Source organism: Pinus tabuliformis, chromosome 8, assembly GCF_031772625.1.
Source record: "Pinus tabuliformis cultivar Carrire ecotype Pingquan chromosome 8, CPIR1, whole genome shotgun sequence".
Classification (NCBI taxonomy): Eukaryota; Viridiplantae; Streptophyta; class Pinopsida; order Pinales; family Pinaceae; genus Pinus; species Pinus tabuliformis.
In genome coordinates, this window is record NC_142294.1 from 1,400,827,034 (window position 1) to 1,400,841,873 (window position 14,840).

General features: G+C 42.0%; 1 pseudogene; it reads left to right on the forward strand.

The window, feature by feature from the left end:
* Window positions 1-4,420: 4,420 nt before the first annotated feature.
* Window positions 4,421-6,976, forward strand: LOC149240792 (transmembrane 9 superfamily member 7 pseudogene; annotated as a pseudogene).
* The last annotated feature ends 7,864 nt before the right edge of the window (window positions 6,977-14,840 follow it).

Below are 14,840 nucleotides of genomic sequence, written 5' to 3' on the forward strand. Positions count from 1 at the left end.
TGTTGGGTCCTCAATTTGTATAAATAAGAAGGCTTAGGGCCTCATTTGGGTTAGCTAGTGGTTAGTCATTTTGTAGCCAATGGTTAGTCATTTTGTAGGCAGAAGTTAGCTAGTTTGTATTTCGATTTTTAGGCAATAGATTAGCTTTGCTTACAGCTCATTTTCAAGTTCTCCTTGTGGACAATTTTGATGTAACTCTTCTTTTCTTGCTCAATAAAGATGAATCCAGCTTTGCACCAGCTCTAAATCTCTCTTAGGAGGCCATAGCTCTTGGGGTTGGGCCCATCTCAAGCGCCCAATACCTCCTTTGATTATCTTTATGTGTTTTCGCTGCATTCTTAGAATAAAATCTGCTATTTAGATCTAAATCTTGTTTTGTTATTTAGTTTGTTTTTTGATGAGTAAAATAGCTTTTCATGCTAAGATTTAGTTGATAGGTTGTTAACAGAAAAAGCTTCAAGAAAAGGGCCAACAAACATCTGTGGTTTCACCTCTCCCTCAGTGGGATCAGGAGCTGTGACTAGGATGACTTTGCTGCCCACAAAAACACTGACTTTGCTTTGCCATGCAATCATTAGTGTTTGGTTTTCATTTGCAGAAGTTGGTTACATGTTCAAATCTTTGAATGATTCATTGCATAGTTAATATACATGGTTTCCTTGCAAATAAAGCTGTTGTCCATTCTTGTTACTGTTAGCTAGATCATATTAGGGTAGCATAACTAGATCTTTGTTTTCTTGCATGTCTTTGTTGGTTCAGTTGGAAACACAAATTGCAGAGCACCTATACCACTTCTCTATCTTCCCAGACTCCCTCAAACCCATCTTCTCCATCTCCTAACTTGGTTTCTTGCCTCACGTTGCCACATTGCCCTCATAACCCTACCTTTTGTGCAGCATTATTCCAGCCTTCTTGGAACAAGTCTAGCCATCTACACCTTCTCCTCAACTCCATCCTCCAAGTCTTGAACTCCCCTACACCCCTATTTCACCTCCATACTCATTCCTCCACCTTTTTCCCTCCATCCATGCTCCAAAATTCCATTACTAAAGATCCTGTAGAAAAATTACAGAACACCTGTAGAACCCCTGCAGACTTCCTGTAGAAGCTCATAAACGTGGTCTCTTGGCAGCCAAACTTTGTGAAACTCTCCGGAAGGGTGTTAGGGACCCCTTAGACCCTCTCTGAACCTTCCCAACCTTTCCCAAGAATTTCTCCCCTTGATCTACCCCTGCACAATAAAGAGCCAGTTAGAAGCACATGCATGATAATTCCAACAACTTGAACAAAAATACAAAACTATGTTTTCTTCAGATAGAGGTAGTATAGACACATGTATTTTACCTTCATAGAAGTAATGGCATCTCTTTCAGTAGTTTGCATGCTCTCCTTTGTGTCAGTAGGACTAGCTGGTAGAATTAGGGTTTGCTAGGGTTTGCGTTTCTTTTTGGCTTTCAGTTTCTTTCCGCAAGTAGATTAGCTTCCTTTGAGTTAGCTTTCATCCATCAGTTAAAAAGCTTCTTCTAAGAGCTCATAGAGGTTGGCTTAAGCCCCTAGCGGACTTGTGCCAGCTGACCAAGTGACAGCTGCGGCAAGAGCTAGTACTTGTGCATACAGCACCGTCGCTTCCAAGTTTGTTACGAACTACCGGGTTGATAAAATTAAAGAAGGGAGTTCTAGGAGTTGTAGCATTATTGCTACAATACTGGGGCCCACCATCTTTTTGGCGCCGTTGCCGGAGAAGCGTCAGAGTATTGGTGATTGCTGCTTTTATTCTATTTTCCACTACAATCTTCTGCTAAGTAGTTTATTTCATTTCCATTATGCAATTTCGTTTATGCAAAAGTAGATTAGCATTTCCCGCTTTCATAGATTAGCATTTCAATTCCGCAGTTTCATTTCTGCAAGCGTAGATTAGCATTTCAATTCCGCAAGCGTAGACTAGCATTTCATTCCTGCAATTTCATTTGAGCAAAATAGATCAGTCATTTCCTGCTTTCATTTCATTTTCATTTCAGCAAGATAGTTAGTTGCAGTTCAATCTATTTTATTTTTTGTGGGTACAAGCAGAAAAAAAGAAAAAAACAACCAAAAAGATTTCCTTTCTTGCCTTGTAGGAGTAGAGATAATTTAGAAAAATATTTGCATAACACCCCCCACTGCTTCACACAGCCAACCTTCTCTCTTCTTCGATGGCTGTGATTAAGAAGAACCCCTAGGTGGACATCAAGTCATCTTTAAAGAACCTCTAGGGGAGAAGAAGAAGAAAACATTCCTCCGGAGCGAATGGCTACAAGCAGAAATGTTGGGAGCAGTACCTTATCCAAAAATGAATTTGCAAATCAGATCGAAGATTTCAAGAGTGATATGAGGTAGTTTCTTGCCATGCAACTGGATACCTTGCGGATCTAAAAGAAGCAAGAAGAAGCCAAGAGGACTTTGGCCATTTTTTGTCCTAGGTGCACTAGAAAGCATCCTAGGAACGAATGTCCATTGTACTCCATAGAAGTGTGTTTTGTCTGTAAAGAATACCATCCTACAGATCAGTGCCCTTCCTTACCCAGAATCAAAGCTGCATATCAGAGAGCCAAAGGAGCCACTGAATCACTTTATTATATGAACCAAAGGAGGTTGCATGGACCTAGATCTTACCAGCAGGAACTGCAAGGGACACCCGAGACCTATTATGACCCCTATCAAGCCACTTTCATGCCTTCTTGGGGTCCCCCTGCCCATCCTTTCTGGTTCACACCTCCTCCTTGTTCCTTCACAGATCCATATTATGCCCAACTAGTTGCTCATTCGTTTCACTCTTATGCTCAGCCACAACCTCAGTGGAATGCACCTCATCAAGGGTGGAGGCCCCAGTACAACACTCCTCCCACTTCTTTTCCTCCACCACCTGCTCATCCACAACCATCACCTCCTACTCCACCAAGGTAGCCCCAAATGCCTGCCCAACCACAACCCCATCCACATCCATCTCAAATATACAACCCCACTCAGCTACCCATACCACCATTTCCAAACCCGCACATTGGAATAGCTCAACCTAATTGCAAAGCTGAGGCACAACATGTCTGAACAACTCCTCTTGAGCTCAATGATCTTCACCATAGCTCAGGAAGAGTATTGCAAAAAAGAGACTATATTGCAAGCATTGAAGGACCACATCCAGCAGAAGAAGATTCAAAAGAAAAGATCAGAGAACCATGGGCCGCACTTGATGAAGAGAAGGCATCAAAATTAGAGATCGAGAGAGTTCCCTCATGGTTACCATCAAATCTTCCATGTATTCAAGAGAAAGATCAGCAAAAAGAGGAAGATGAGGAAGTCATAGTAGAAAGTGACATGAAACATGACCCAAATCAGCAAAAGGACCAAGGATATCAAAGCTATGTTGAGATATGGTTTCAGAAGGTCACTAAGTTGCAGCGGTACTCTCTTCCTCAGCTATGTTTGATCCCTTCAAAGTTAGATCATTTGGTCTCTAAAATCCGGATAGCTGTCCAAGCATGCATTTCGAGCCTCCACATCATTTTGTCTCTAATCTCGATGTGCACATGGCTCCATTGGAAGTATTCTTACACTTGAAAATGATTTTGTTTTTCAAGTAGGGTAGGGTAGAGGAAAAAAAAAAGAAAAAAGAGAAAAAAATGAAAATAAGAAGAGAATAAAAATCTAAGGTGAAAACCTCCTTGGAGGCGCCTTAGATTGGCTCATTGATTGAAAACCTTCATGAGGCGGTCAATGGGTTGGGAAAAAAGAGAAAAGAGAATAAGATCTCTGGGTGAAAACCTCCCTTGGAGGCGCCCAGGGCGGGCAATTAGGGTGAAAACCTCCATGAGGCGCCCTAGTTGTTTTTCAAAGAAAAAAAAGAGAAAAAGAAAAGAAAAATAAAGCTAATTTCCATTGAATAATTGCAGGGTGTAAGAAGGACATTGCAGGTTAGGAGGATCACTCAAAACAAAGACAAAGGAGTTTTTGTGCCTTCTAGAGGAAGTTCTATATTTCTACAGGAAACATCCTGTAGAACCTTCAAGCGAGCCAGATTTGATTTTGGACGGGGATCTAAAGCTTGGAATCCCTTGGTTATGCCTGCAAGCATCCATTTTCCCATTCCTCACCCTTTTCCATCATCTTTTCCACCTCATTGTGCTTCTTCATTGTGCTTCTACAGGAAGTTCCTGTAGAAATTGTAGGAAGCTAGAAATGGATTTCAAAAAGGTGGTATGGCGAACATGGTAGCTTCCTCAAGGGTTCAGAAGTCCTCCTGTATTTTCAAACTCCTCCTCCATCATCTCCATGCCTGCATCACAACCCAAGCTCCGTTTTTCTTACCATGCAACAAAACTGCAAAATGCCTTGAAGCAAAAATACCTAGAACAGATTTTTTTTTTTTTTCCATAACTTGAAAACCATGCATCCATTTGAAACACCATTTTACGGGGAATTGTACAGGGGTGATGGTAACATGCCTGAGCAGTTTCAGCCAATTCTGGTGCACGGTTTCCAAGAAATCAGCCTCCATCACCATCAGCCATTTTTGCATTTTCTCCATATCCATGCATCCATTTTAAAACCTGTTTCATGGGGAGATGCACATAGGTGATAGTAGCCTACCCAAGCAGTTTCAGCCAATTCCGATGCACGGTTTCCGAGAAATTGATCTCTGAAATATTCAGCCATTTTCCATTTTTCTCGAAATATGTGCATCCATTGATCACGATTTTGCTATGGGAGGTGCATCATGATGATAGGAACATGCTCGGAAATTTTCAGATCGATCCGGTTTACCGTTTGGGAGCAATGGCGAAAACAAGTTCTGGTCCTGTGAAAATTCAGCAGCAGCAGCTTGAAGGTGCAGATCTGAACGTGGAAATGAACTCCTGCAGCTGGGATCCGGACAGAGGACACTTGCACAAGGAAAAAACAACCATAAATCATCATCCAAGCCCTCATGCAACCAAAGAAACCAGTGCATGCAACAATGACTAGCCTCAGCACCTCACAGCAACCATTTGACTTTAGGTACGTGACTGAAACTCGTTCTTCTATTGCACAAATCTAATTTAAAAATTGCATGAATGAATGGAATGGTGGAATTGAGCCATGAATATAGTAGGATTGAGCCGATAGTTCCTTGTACAATTCTCTATCAATCAGCCAGGAATCATGCAATGTATGTGTTAGACAACTCACGTGAAATTTGAAAAAACACAGACAGTTGTGGATATTTTAAACTCCAGTGCAACTAAGGGTAAGGGATTACAGGCAGATGGCACTGCAGGGGACCAACAGTTTGCATGAGCAGTGCACGTCTCTGCCACCTCACCACAAATCACGCAGTAATTAAAGGAATGCTCGGCTGAAGACTCACGTTAACTGCTGATTCATTTACACTTGCAAACTTCTTCGGCTGAATCCTCTGCCTCTGAATTCTGTTAAACTGACGTCCTTCACCAAGTTTTTCGGCTTGTTCAAAATTTTCCCGCATACCAAGATCGTTCAAAGGCGCAAAGACATCCTACAGAAGCCAGGCACTCTACAGGTGTTTCTACAGCAAGCTGCGCCACAGGAAACCCAGCATACGAAGAAGCTTGGACTGTTCACGTCGAGGGTGGAAATTCTCAGTGAGTGTAAAGCATGAGTATGAACAACCATGGGATAATGTCAAAGCCCATTTGACAACTTGTGATCCAAATACCAAGCATACAGTGTCAAATTTTGAGATTCCCCAAGAAGTTGTAGAAGAGAAAGAAGTTATATTCACTTGTGATGTTACTTTCCGGGAGAGCCCTATGAAATGGGCATCACGTTGGGATACTTACCTTCTTATGATAGATGATCAGATCCATTGGTTCTCTATCATCAACTCATTGATGATTGTTTTATTTCTCTCCGGAATGGTTGCAATGATCATGATGCAAACATTGTACCGGGATATCTCAAAATGCAACCAATTAGAAACACAGGATGAGGCTCAAGAGGAAACAGGATGGAAGTCGGTCCATGGATATGTGGTCAGGGCCCCAACCAATGCAAGCTTACTTTGTGTCTATGTGGGAACTGGAGTTCATTTTTTTTGCCATGACACCAGTGACAATGATATTTGCAGTCCTTGGTTTCCTTTCTCCTTCGAACCGTGGAGGTTTAATGACAGCTATGCTGCTATTATGGGTGTTTATGGGTTTGTTTGCAGGGTATGCATCGTCATGTCTATATAAGATGTTCAAGGGCACAGAATGGAGGAGGAACACGCTGAAGACAACATTCTTGTTTCCAGGCATTGCCTTTTGCATTTTCTTTATTCTCAATGCACTGCTATGGGGAAAAAATTCATTTGGTGCAGTTCCTTTTGGGACTATGTTCGCCTTGGTCCTTTTATGGTTCGGAATTTCTGTGCCATTGGTCTTTGTGGGTAGTTACTTTGGCTATAAGAACCTACAATTGAGGATCCAGTGAAGACCAATAAAATCCCTAGGCAGATTCCAGAGCAAGCTTGGTATATGCAGCCCATTTTCTCAATACTAATTGGAGGCATTTTTCCTTTTGGAGCTGTATTCATTGAACTGTTCTTCATATTAACTTTAATATGGTTGCGTCAGTTGTACTATATATTTGGGTTCCTGTTCATTGTCTTTGTGATCCTCATTGTTACATGTGCAGAGATCACCATTGTCCTGTGCTACTTCCAATTGTGCAGTGAAGATTACAACTGGTGGTGGAGATCTTATTTGACTGCAGGCTCCTCAGCATTTTACTTGTTTCTCTATGCCACATTCTATTTCTTCACCAAGATGGAGATGACAAAGCTTGTTTCTGGAATTTTATATTTTGGCTACATGACCATCATGTCATACTCATTTTTTGTTCCGACCGGTACAATAGGTTTCTATGCATGCCTTTGGTTTGTGTGGACAATATACTCATCAGTGAAGATTGACTGAGGCTCTGCATGCAGCGGCCATTTTTCAGAGGGGCTGTTTAAGTTTTGGTTTAGGGGAATGGTTCTTGCTCCTTTTCTGTTGTTTTAGAGGTTTTTGGGTAACATTACAGGAGACACCAATGTCAATGTGCTGCTGTGGGAGTTAACGCTGAAGATGTTGCAGGAACACAATGCCAAAAGGGGGCCTCCCAACACAAGTAGAAGGGTCCCTACCAAGTTCGTAGGCATCCTCACATCCATCCCCTCCATGAACACTCATGTTTTCAGGGTTCAGACACAATTTAGTCATGGTTCAACCTTCTACAGGAAGCTACAAGACTTTCTACAGGAAGTTCTGTATTTTTACCAGAAACATCCTGTAGAAGCCTTTGGGCAGGCTAGAATCAATTATGGAGAGGGATTTGAAGCTTGAAGTCTGTTGAGGAGGCATGCAACCACTCTTTTCTTCCATCCTCCACTGGTTTCATCTCCTTTCACCACCATTTCCACCATCTGATTGAATATACTTGCACAATCATACCAAAGCTGAGAATTCTCTAGGAAAAGGAGCAGGCGGTGGGAAGAAGCAGAGAGAAAAGCATGATTTCATGACCGAGAAGAGGACATCACTTCAGAAGCTTAGCATGACAGGGAGGCCACCAGGGCGATCAAAGATGAGGAGATAGATTGGTTGCTCAGAGGATGAGCAACACTTTCAGTAGGGGGGTGATGATGAGCCCCAAAAATGGATAATTATTTGGGCTCATTCAACCTCCTAATTCGACTTAATCCACCATTCTCATTAGTTTATTGCATGTTTTTTATTATATTTATGCTAATAGAGTGAATTGGGTTAGTCATTATGCCAACAAGTCTAATGGGTGCTTTGTGTCGCCTTTTTGGTCAATTTAGAGACAAAATTGAAGGTCTTAATGAGCACTTGGTAGCCAAATTCGTGGGAGAACAAGGGAGAGGATTTGTAGGAAGGTGTCCCCTTCATTTATGGGCCCTTACCTCAAATTCTCCACCATCAGCTTGGAGTTTAAGGGCCACCAAATCAATTAGCACAAGGGCAGCGAAGCAAGTCAAGTAGGACTGTTGTTAACTACAAGTTTTGGGCAGCCGAGTCCCTAAAGTTTAGAAGGACTGTTGGGTCCTCAATTTGTATAAATAAGAAGGCTTAGGGCCTCATTTGGGTTAGCTAGTGGTTAGTCATTTTGTAGCCAATGGTTAGTCATTTTGTAGGCAGAAGTTAGCTAGTTTGTATTTCGATTTTTAGGCAATAGATTAGCTTTGCTTACAGCTCATTTTCAAGTTCTCCTTGTGGACAGTTTTGATGTAACTCTTCTTTTCTTGCTCAATAAAGATGAATCCAGCTTTGCACCAGCTCTAAATCTCTCTTAGGAGGCTATAGCTCTTGGGGTTGGGCCCATCTCAAGCGCCCAATACCTCCTTTGATTATCTTTATGTGTTTTCGTTGTATTCTTAGAATAAAATCTGCTATTTAGATCTAAATCTTGTTTTGTTATTTAGTTTGTTTTTTGATGAGTAAAATAGCTTTTCATGCTCAGATTTAGTTGATAGGTTGTTAACAGAAAAAGCTTCAAGAAAAGGGCCAACAATCATCTATGGTTTCACCTCTCCCTCAGTGGGATCAGGAGCTGTGACTAGGATGACTTTGCTGCTCACAAAAACACTGACTTTGCTTTGCCATGCAATCATTAGTGTTTGGTTTTCATTTGCAGAAGTTGGTTACATGTTCAGATCTTTGAATGCTTCATTGCATAGTTAATATACATGGTTTCCTTGCAAATAAATCTGTTGTCCATTCTTGTTACTGTTAGCTAGATCATATTAGGGTAGCATAACTAGATCTTTGTTTTCTTGCATGTCTTTGTTGGTTCAGTTGGAAACACAAATTGCAGAGCACCTATACCACTTCTCTATCTGACCAGACTCCCTCAAACCCATCTTCTCCATCTCCTAACTTGGTTTCTTGCCTCACATTGCCACACTGCCCTCATAACCCTACCTTTTGTGCAGCATTATTCCAACCTTCTTGGAACAAGTCCAACCATCTACACCTTCTCCTCAACTCCATCCTCCAAGTCTTGAACTCCCCTACACCCCTATTTCACCTCCATACTCATTCCTCCACCGTTTTTCCCTCCATCCATGCTCCAAAATTCCATTACTAAACATCTTGTAGAAAAATTATAGAACATCGTGTAGAACCCCTGCAGACTTCCTGTAGAAGCTCATAAACGCGGTCTCTTGGCAGCCAAACTTTGTGAAACTCTCCGGAAGGGTGTTAGGGACCCCTTAGACCCTCTCTGAACCTTCCCAACCTTTCCCAAGAATTTCTCCCCTTGATCTACCCCTGCACAATAAAGAGCCAGTTAGAAGCACATGCATGATAATTCCAACAACTTGAACAAAAATACAAAAATATGTTTTCTTCAGATAGAGGTAGTCTAGACACATGTATTTTACCTTCATAGAAGTAATGGCATCTCTTTCAGTAGTTTGCATGCTCTCCTTTGTGTCAGTAGGACTAGCTAGTAGAATTAGGGTTTGCGTTTCTTTTTGGCTTTCAGTTTCTTTCCGCAAGTAGATTAGCTTCCTTTGAGTTAGCTTTCATCCATCAGTTAAAAAGCTTCTTCTAAGAGCTCATAGAGGTTGGCTTAAGCCCCTAGCGGACTTGTGCCAGCTGAGCAAGTGATAGTTGCGGCAAGAGCTAGTACTTGTGCATAGAGCACCGTCGCTTCCAAGTTTGTTACGAACTACCAGGTTGATAAAATTAAAGAAGGGAGTTCCAGGAGTTGTAGCATTATTGCTACAATACTGGGGCCCACCAAGGATCTCATCCCCAGAAGGAGCCAGTGTTAGCTCTGCTACATTTTGTGACAACTGATGGATGGAGAGCAGGGGTGGCAGCCTTGTTTCATGTTTTATGAAGGCTCGCAGAAGTCGGTTCATTTTCTATTTCATTCTCCTTATAGCTCTCGCTAACCTCTGTTTCCTCCTTCCCATAAAATCCTCCTTATTCTCCTTTAACCCCTTTATCCTTGTTTTGGTATTAAAGCCCCGCCTAAACCCTTTTGTATCTTCTGCCAGGCATATTTGGTTTATAATGCTATTAAAACCCGTTACCCTATATAAAATCCCAAAAGCCTTCAAACCCCGCATAAACATTATATGTTTATTCTCGGGCGCTTAAGTCCTAATACTTATAACATTGTGCATATAATATAATTCATAACCCGGTGGGCCCGTACCTATCACATCACCCGAAGCCACGTGCATGATCATCCTGAGCCGTCCGATCCTTCGATTGATGATCCAATGCTTTACGCAGCCCCCGCTCCCATAACCTGCGCAACTATTAGCCAGTGGGGAAAGCTGTTTCCCCACTGTCCCATCTGCCACATGTCGCATATCTGTTGAATCTCACGCCCTCGTGCGTATACCACCTTCTCCCGAAAAGCGGTGAGGGGGAACCGCTTTCTATCGTCGTACCTGTTTCCCCGCGCGTTATCACCCATGCATGTTAACTTGCCGTCGACCATCCGATCGCCCATCCCATGATCTGACGGCCCTCATTCATTCCGCTTCCCGCCTGTTTATATGTCCCTTGCTCATTAACCGTCGATCAAGTCCGCTGCCCGATAGCCGTCGGATCTGCCCGACAGCGATGTGACGGCCCACGTGTCTCCATTCGCACTGCCTCTCGTACGATTCCCTGGCCATTAACCTGTGTGTGCCTTCCGCATGCGATCACCGTCGGATCTGCCTGGCGGTGATCCGATGGCCCTCATTCTTCCCAATTGTTAAACCTCTCGATCTCTTCTATTAATTAATCTCAGCCCTTCATTTGACAAATCCAATGGCTTATATTTAATAGCGCCTCTGTGTCTTCCTTTTGCTACCTGACATTAGATCTCGACCATCCATCTAAATGATCCGACAACCCTCAGTTCATCTCTGTTCTTCCCGATAGCCTCCATAGAGTAATCTCAGTCGTTTGTATATATGATCCAATGGTCATTTTTGCCTCCCTATCCCGCCTGTGCAGCATCTATGTTGTTCTCGTGCCTCTGACCTATGTTATTTACCCGATGGATGAAGGGGGTGATTTACATTACTCTCTGTGCAGTTAAAATTATACCCACTGCATTCAAGAGATAGTGCACCCGAAGGACAAATAGGACGACTTCGAGGAGTGAAGAGAATTTATCAGGCATGGAATTTAATCCATAATTCGATCCAGCTACCAGAGAAGGACCGCAGAACAACATTAAAGGTCATTTTGTCCATTAAAGCTCTGAGAATTGTAGCAGAGGCCCATTTCATATTGTAAATGTGGTTGGTGGTCCATTAAGACACCTCCACGCTTAGTAGCAGAGATATTTTGTAAACCAACCTCTATATATATCCAGAAGACAAATGTAATGGGTTGATGAGTGTTGGATGAGTGTTATTTTGCTGTAAGGTTCAAATTCTGGAGATTGTAACTTCTGTGATACCTGCAGCGTCTAGTCTTCATTTTCAGCCAATGCAAGCTTCTTTTGTTGTTGATTGCTCACTGTCCACTTCTTCTTCTTGTTCCAGGTTGTGCCTGTTTTGCATTTATTCATGTGCTGTTAATGTTTAGCATTAGAGGGGGTGCCATCCCACCTCTGTGTTAGGTTTTAGCATGTATCATTGAATTTGTATGCAGGTTTCTGTTGTTTTAATGCTAGACTGCTATCATCCTGTCTGTGTATTAGAAAACAGATTTACAGACCTTTTAACTGGTTGGAGCCGACCATCATAGGATCCTGTGCATCTGCTGGTGTGGTCAATCTTCTCCATTATCACCTTATCCTCAAAATGTGAGTAATTAGTGGTCTAAATCCTTGTAGTTTGGGGGTGTTCACCCATGTCTGGGGTCAAGCACAGTAGAAGTGGTTATCTGGCTTGAATATGCAGCATTTGTTTCATTCATCCACCAATTTATCCAACTTTTTGTTGAGTTTGTAATGTTCCCGAGCATCTCTGATATACAACCTAGGAGAGTTTCTTGGGGTGATAACAGTGACAATGGCTCTCAAGGTACTAGCAGCACAATTCACGGAATGTGAATAAAGGAACTGAAGTTGAACACTCGTGAAATCACCCGATCAAAATCCAATGATGTGAACTTGTCGTCGAGTGTGAAGAACTTGCCATTAGGGCATGCAAGCTCTAAGGTACTAGAAGGGAGTCTCTTGGCCACCTTCCTCGATAATGAGTTGAAATCGTCAGGAAGCAACTGCGTCAAAGGAGGGCCATGATGTATCCCACATCATCGACACGAGACAAAGGGATGTAATTATTTCAGATGATATAAAGAATCAGGAGTAAGTGTAATTGTGAAAGGACTAATTCTTGAACATATTGACGACAAGACTCCGGAGTTTGGTAGCTTTTGGATCCATAGGATTGCTGGTCATGATGATGTGGCAGAGATAAAATGGAAGGCAAAAATGAATGGCCCAACCCAGGATGGTTAGTGATGAAATGGAGGATATCCCAACTCGACACGAAGCAGAAAGTGTCATGTTCAAGAGTGAGCTACCGACACAACTGTTAGAATTTCCCATTCCCCCCACCATTTCTAGCAGGAACCCCAATTATTTTTTAATCTCAAACTTGAAGGGGATATCATGTGCTTGCATTGTAAGTTCATCCTTTGGATGAATTTGAGCTAGTAAGTTTAATGAGCCCTAAGAAGGAGAAGCTCATGTTCGTCCTGGTGATGAATCCGATGTCGTTTAATGTTTTAATGAGTCTGAAAAAGGTGTAACTCAGTATCTTATTCATGTTTAGAGAGTTTGAAAAAGACACAGAAAAGAAAACTCCACATAGTCCTTTTTTGTACATTTGGGTCTGTCGAGTCCGAAAAGGTAGAAAACAATACTTGAGAGAACCGCTTGACCATCTCTGTCAAGGAGTACCTTTTTCGTAAATAGTTCATCCCAACCCGAAAAAAGGGGTAAACGCATACTGGGTAAATGACGTTTCACAGTCTTTAACGACTTCAAAAACAACAAGAGCTCGACAACCTTTTCGTGTTTTAAGAGTCGGAAAAGAGCTGAAAACAGACCCCCCGTTTTTATTCTCTTTAACGAGTCAAAAAAGGGAAAAAATACTTGGAATTTTTTTCATCTTTTACGAGTCAGAAAAGAGCTTAAAGGTGACTCGTCCTGGAGGAACAAGTGATATAAAGGGTAGAAACTGGTTCCGACAATGGAAGAACTGCTCAAAAATTGTAATGGTCAAGGGGTTGGCTAATATAACCACTCATTACTGCAGTTCCTCAAGAAAGGAAAAAACAACCAAATGAAATCATATGATCAGCCAAAGAGATGGTGGCAATGGAATAAAACAAATAAGGCTCATCTAGCAGAAATTCGCTGATTAAAATGGTAATCACGAGATGTAAATCAGGCATGGGTTCATTTTTACACAAGCTTGACCCATGGAGAACTCTGCTTGGATTCAGTTTCATGTTCACACAAGCTCGGAACGAAAAAATATGTTTGAGATAAGTTTGCATGCCCTGGAATAATGACTCAATTCAAGGTACATGCCCCCCAAGCTTCATTTCATTCAACTAGGTGAATGGAATGAAGGTTCACTTTCGAGATCTAGGAAAGACTCGACTGGGATTTTACGAGATCTTAATCAAAGACTCGATTTGTAGAAGGAAGGTACTTCATTTTTTAATGAGGTTGACATAGTAAGAGAACTATCCTCGAGACCCTTGTTTCATTTTTTAACGAGCTTGGCACAAGACAATGAACTATGTTCGCACTCCTTGATTCATTTTTTAACGAGGTTGTCACAAGACAAGGAACCATCCTCATGACTCCTTGTTTCATTTTTTAATGATGTTGACACAAGGCTAGGAACTATCCTCAAGATGTTTGTTCATGATCCATAAGAGAACATGGCTCCCAAGAGGTCATCACTAGACAGAAGAACCATGCTCTTGGAGGAATACATGTCATTTGGTACCAAAGACAAATTGGGTTCCAATGACCCCAGTCCATAATGTACAATACCATCTGTGTGATCATCAATAGATGCAGAGATGGAACAGGTAGCCACATATTTGACCTATGGTGGGGAAGGTGTTGCTTGCAAACAAGAGTTGATAGGGGATGATGGTTGCAAAGGAGGTGCCTGGTGAACAATTAATGACAGTTGATCAATAGTCACAATTCTCCCTTCGTGCATAAAACAAACCACATGGAAAAGTGAAGAAAAAATAGCTCCCATGACATAAACATAGTCACGTCGAAGGAGAAGATTGAAAACTAAGGGACCTTGGACTACCATCATGTCTATATAGACAGTCTTTCCCCCTAAAGTAATAGGGAGCTTCAGAAGGATCCCTAAGGGTTGATTGGTTCCTCCGTTCAAAGCCATCAGATTCTAGGTGACAGGCACAAGATGTGGGGAACACAAAGCTTGCCAAGTAGTAGAATACATGATTCTAACAGACGTGCCTTCGTCTAATATAGTTCCATGTACTACCATATTATAGGCTTGTACTGTGATCTAGAAAGGCACATAAGATGGAAGGCGGAAAGCAGTCAATTTAATCCAATAAAAAGAAACGACATAACTACTTGGTGGGGGTATCATATGATCTCCCCCATGCTCTGCAGGAATAGGAGAAGGACTCTCCTGAACAACTGGGATAGAAGGGTCACTCTTTGATTCATGAGAATCTGAGGAGATGAGAAGAACATGAGAAGTATGATCACCACTCTCTTCAGGAACAGAGTGAACAACTGAAGGTAGAGCCAAGTCGACACTCTTTTCGACCAATGGTTGGTTAGGAACAGACATAAGAGAGTCATTCTCAAGAAGATTAGGATGG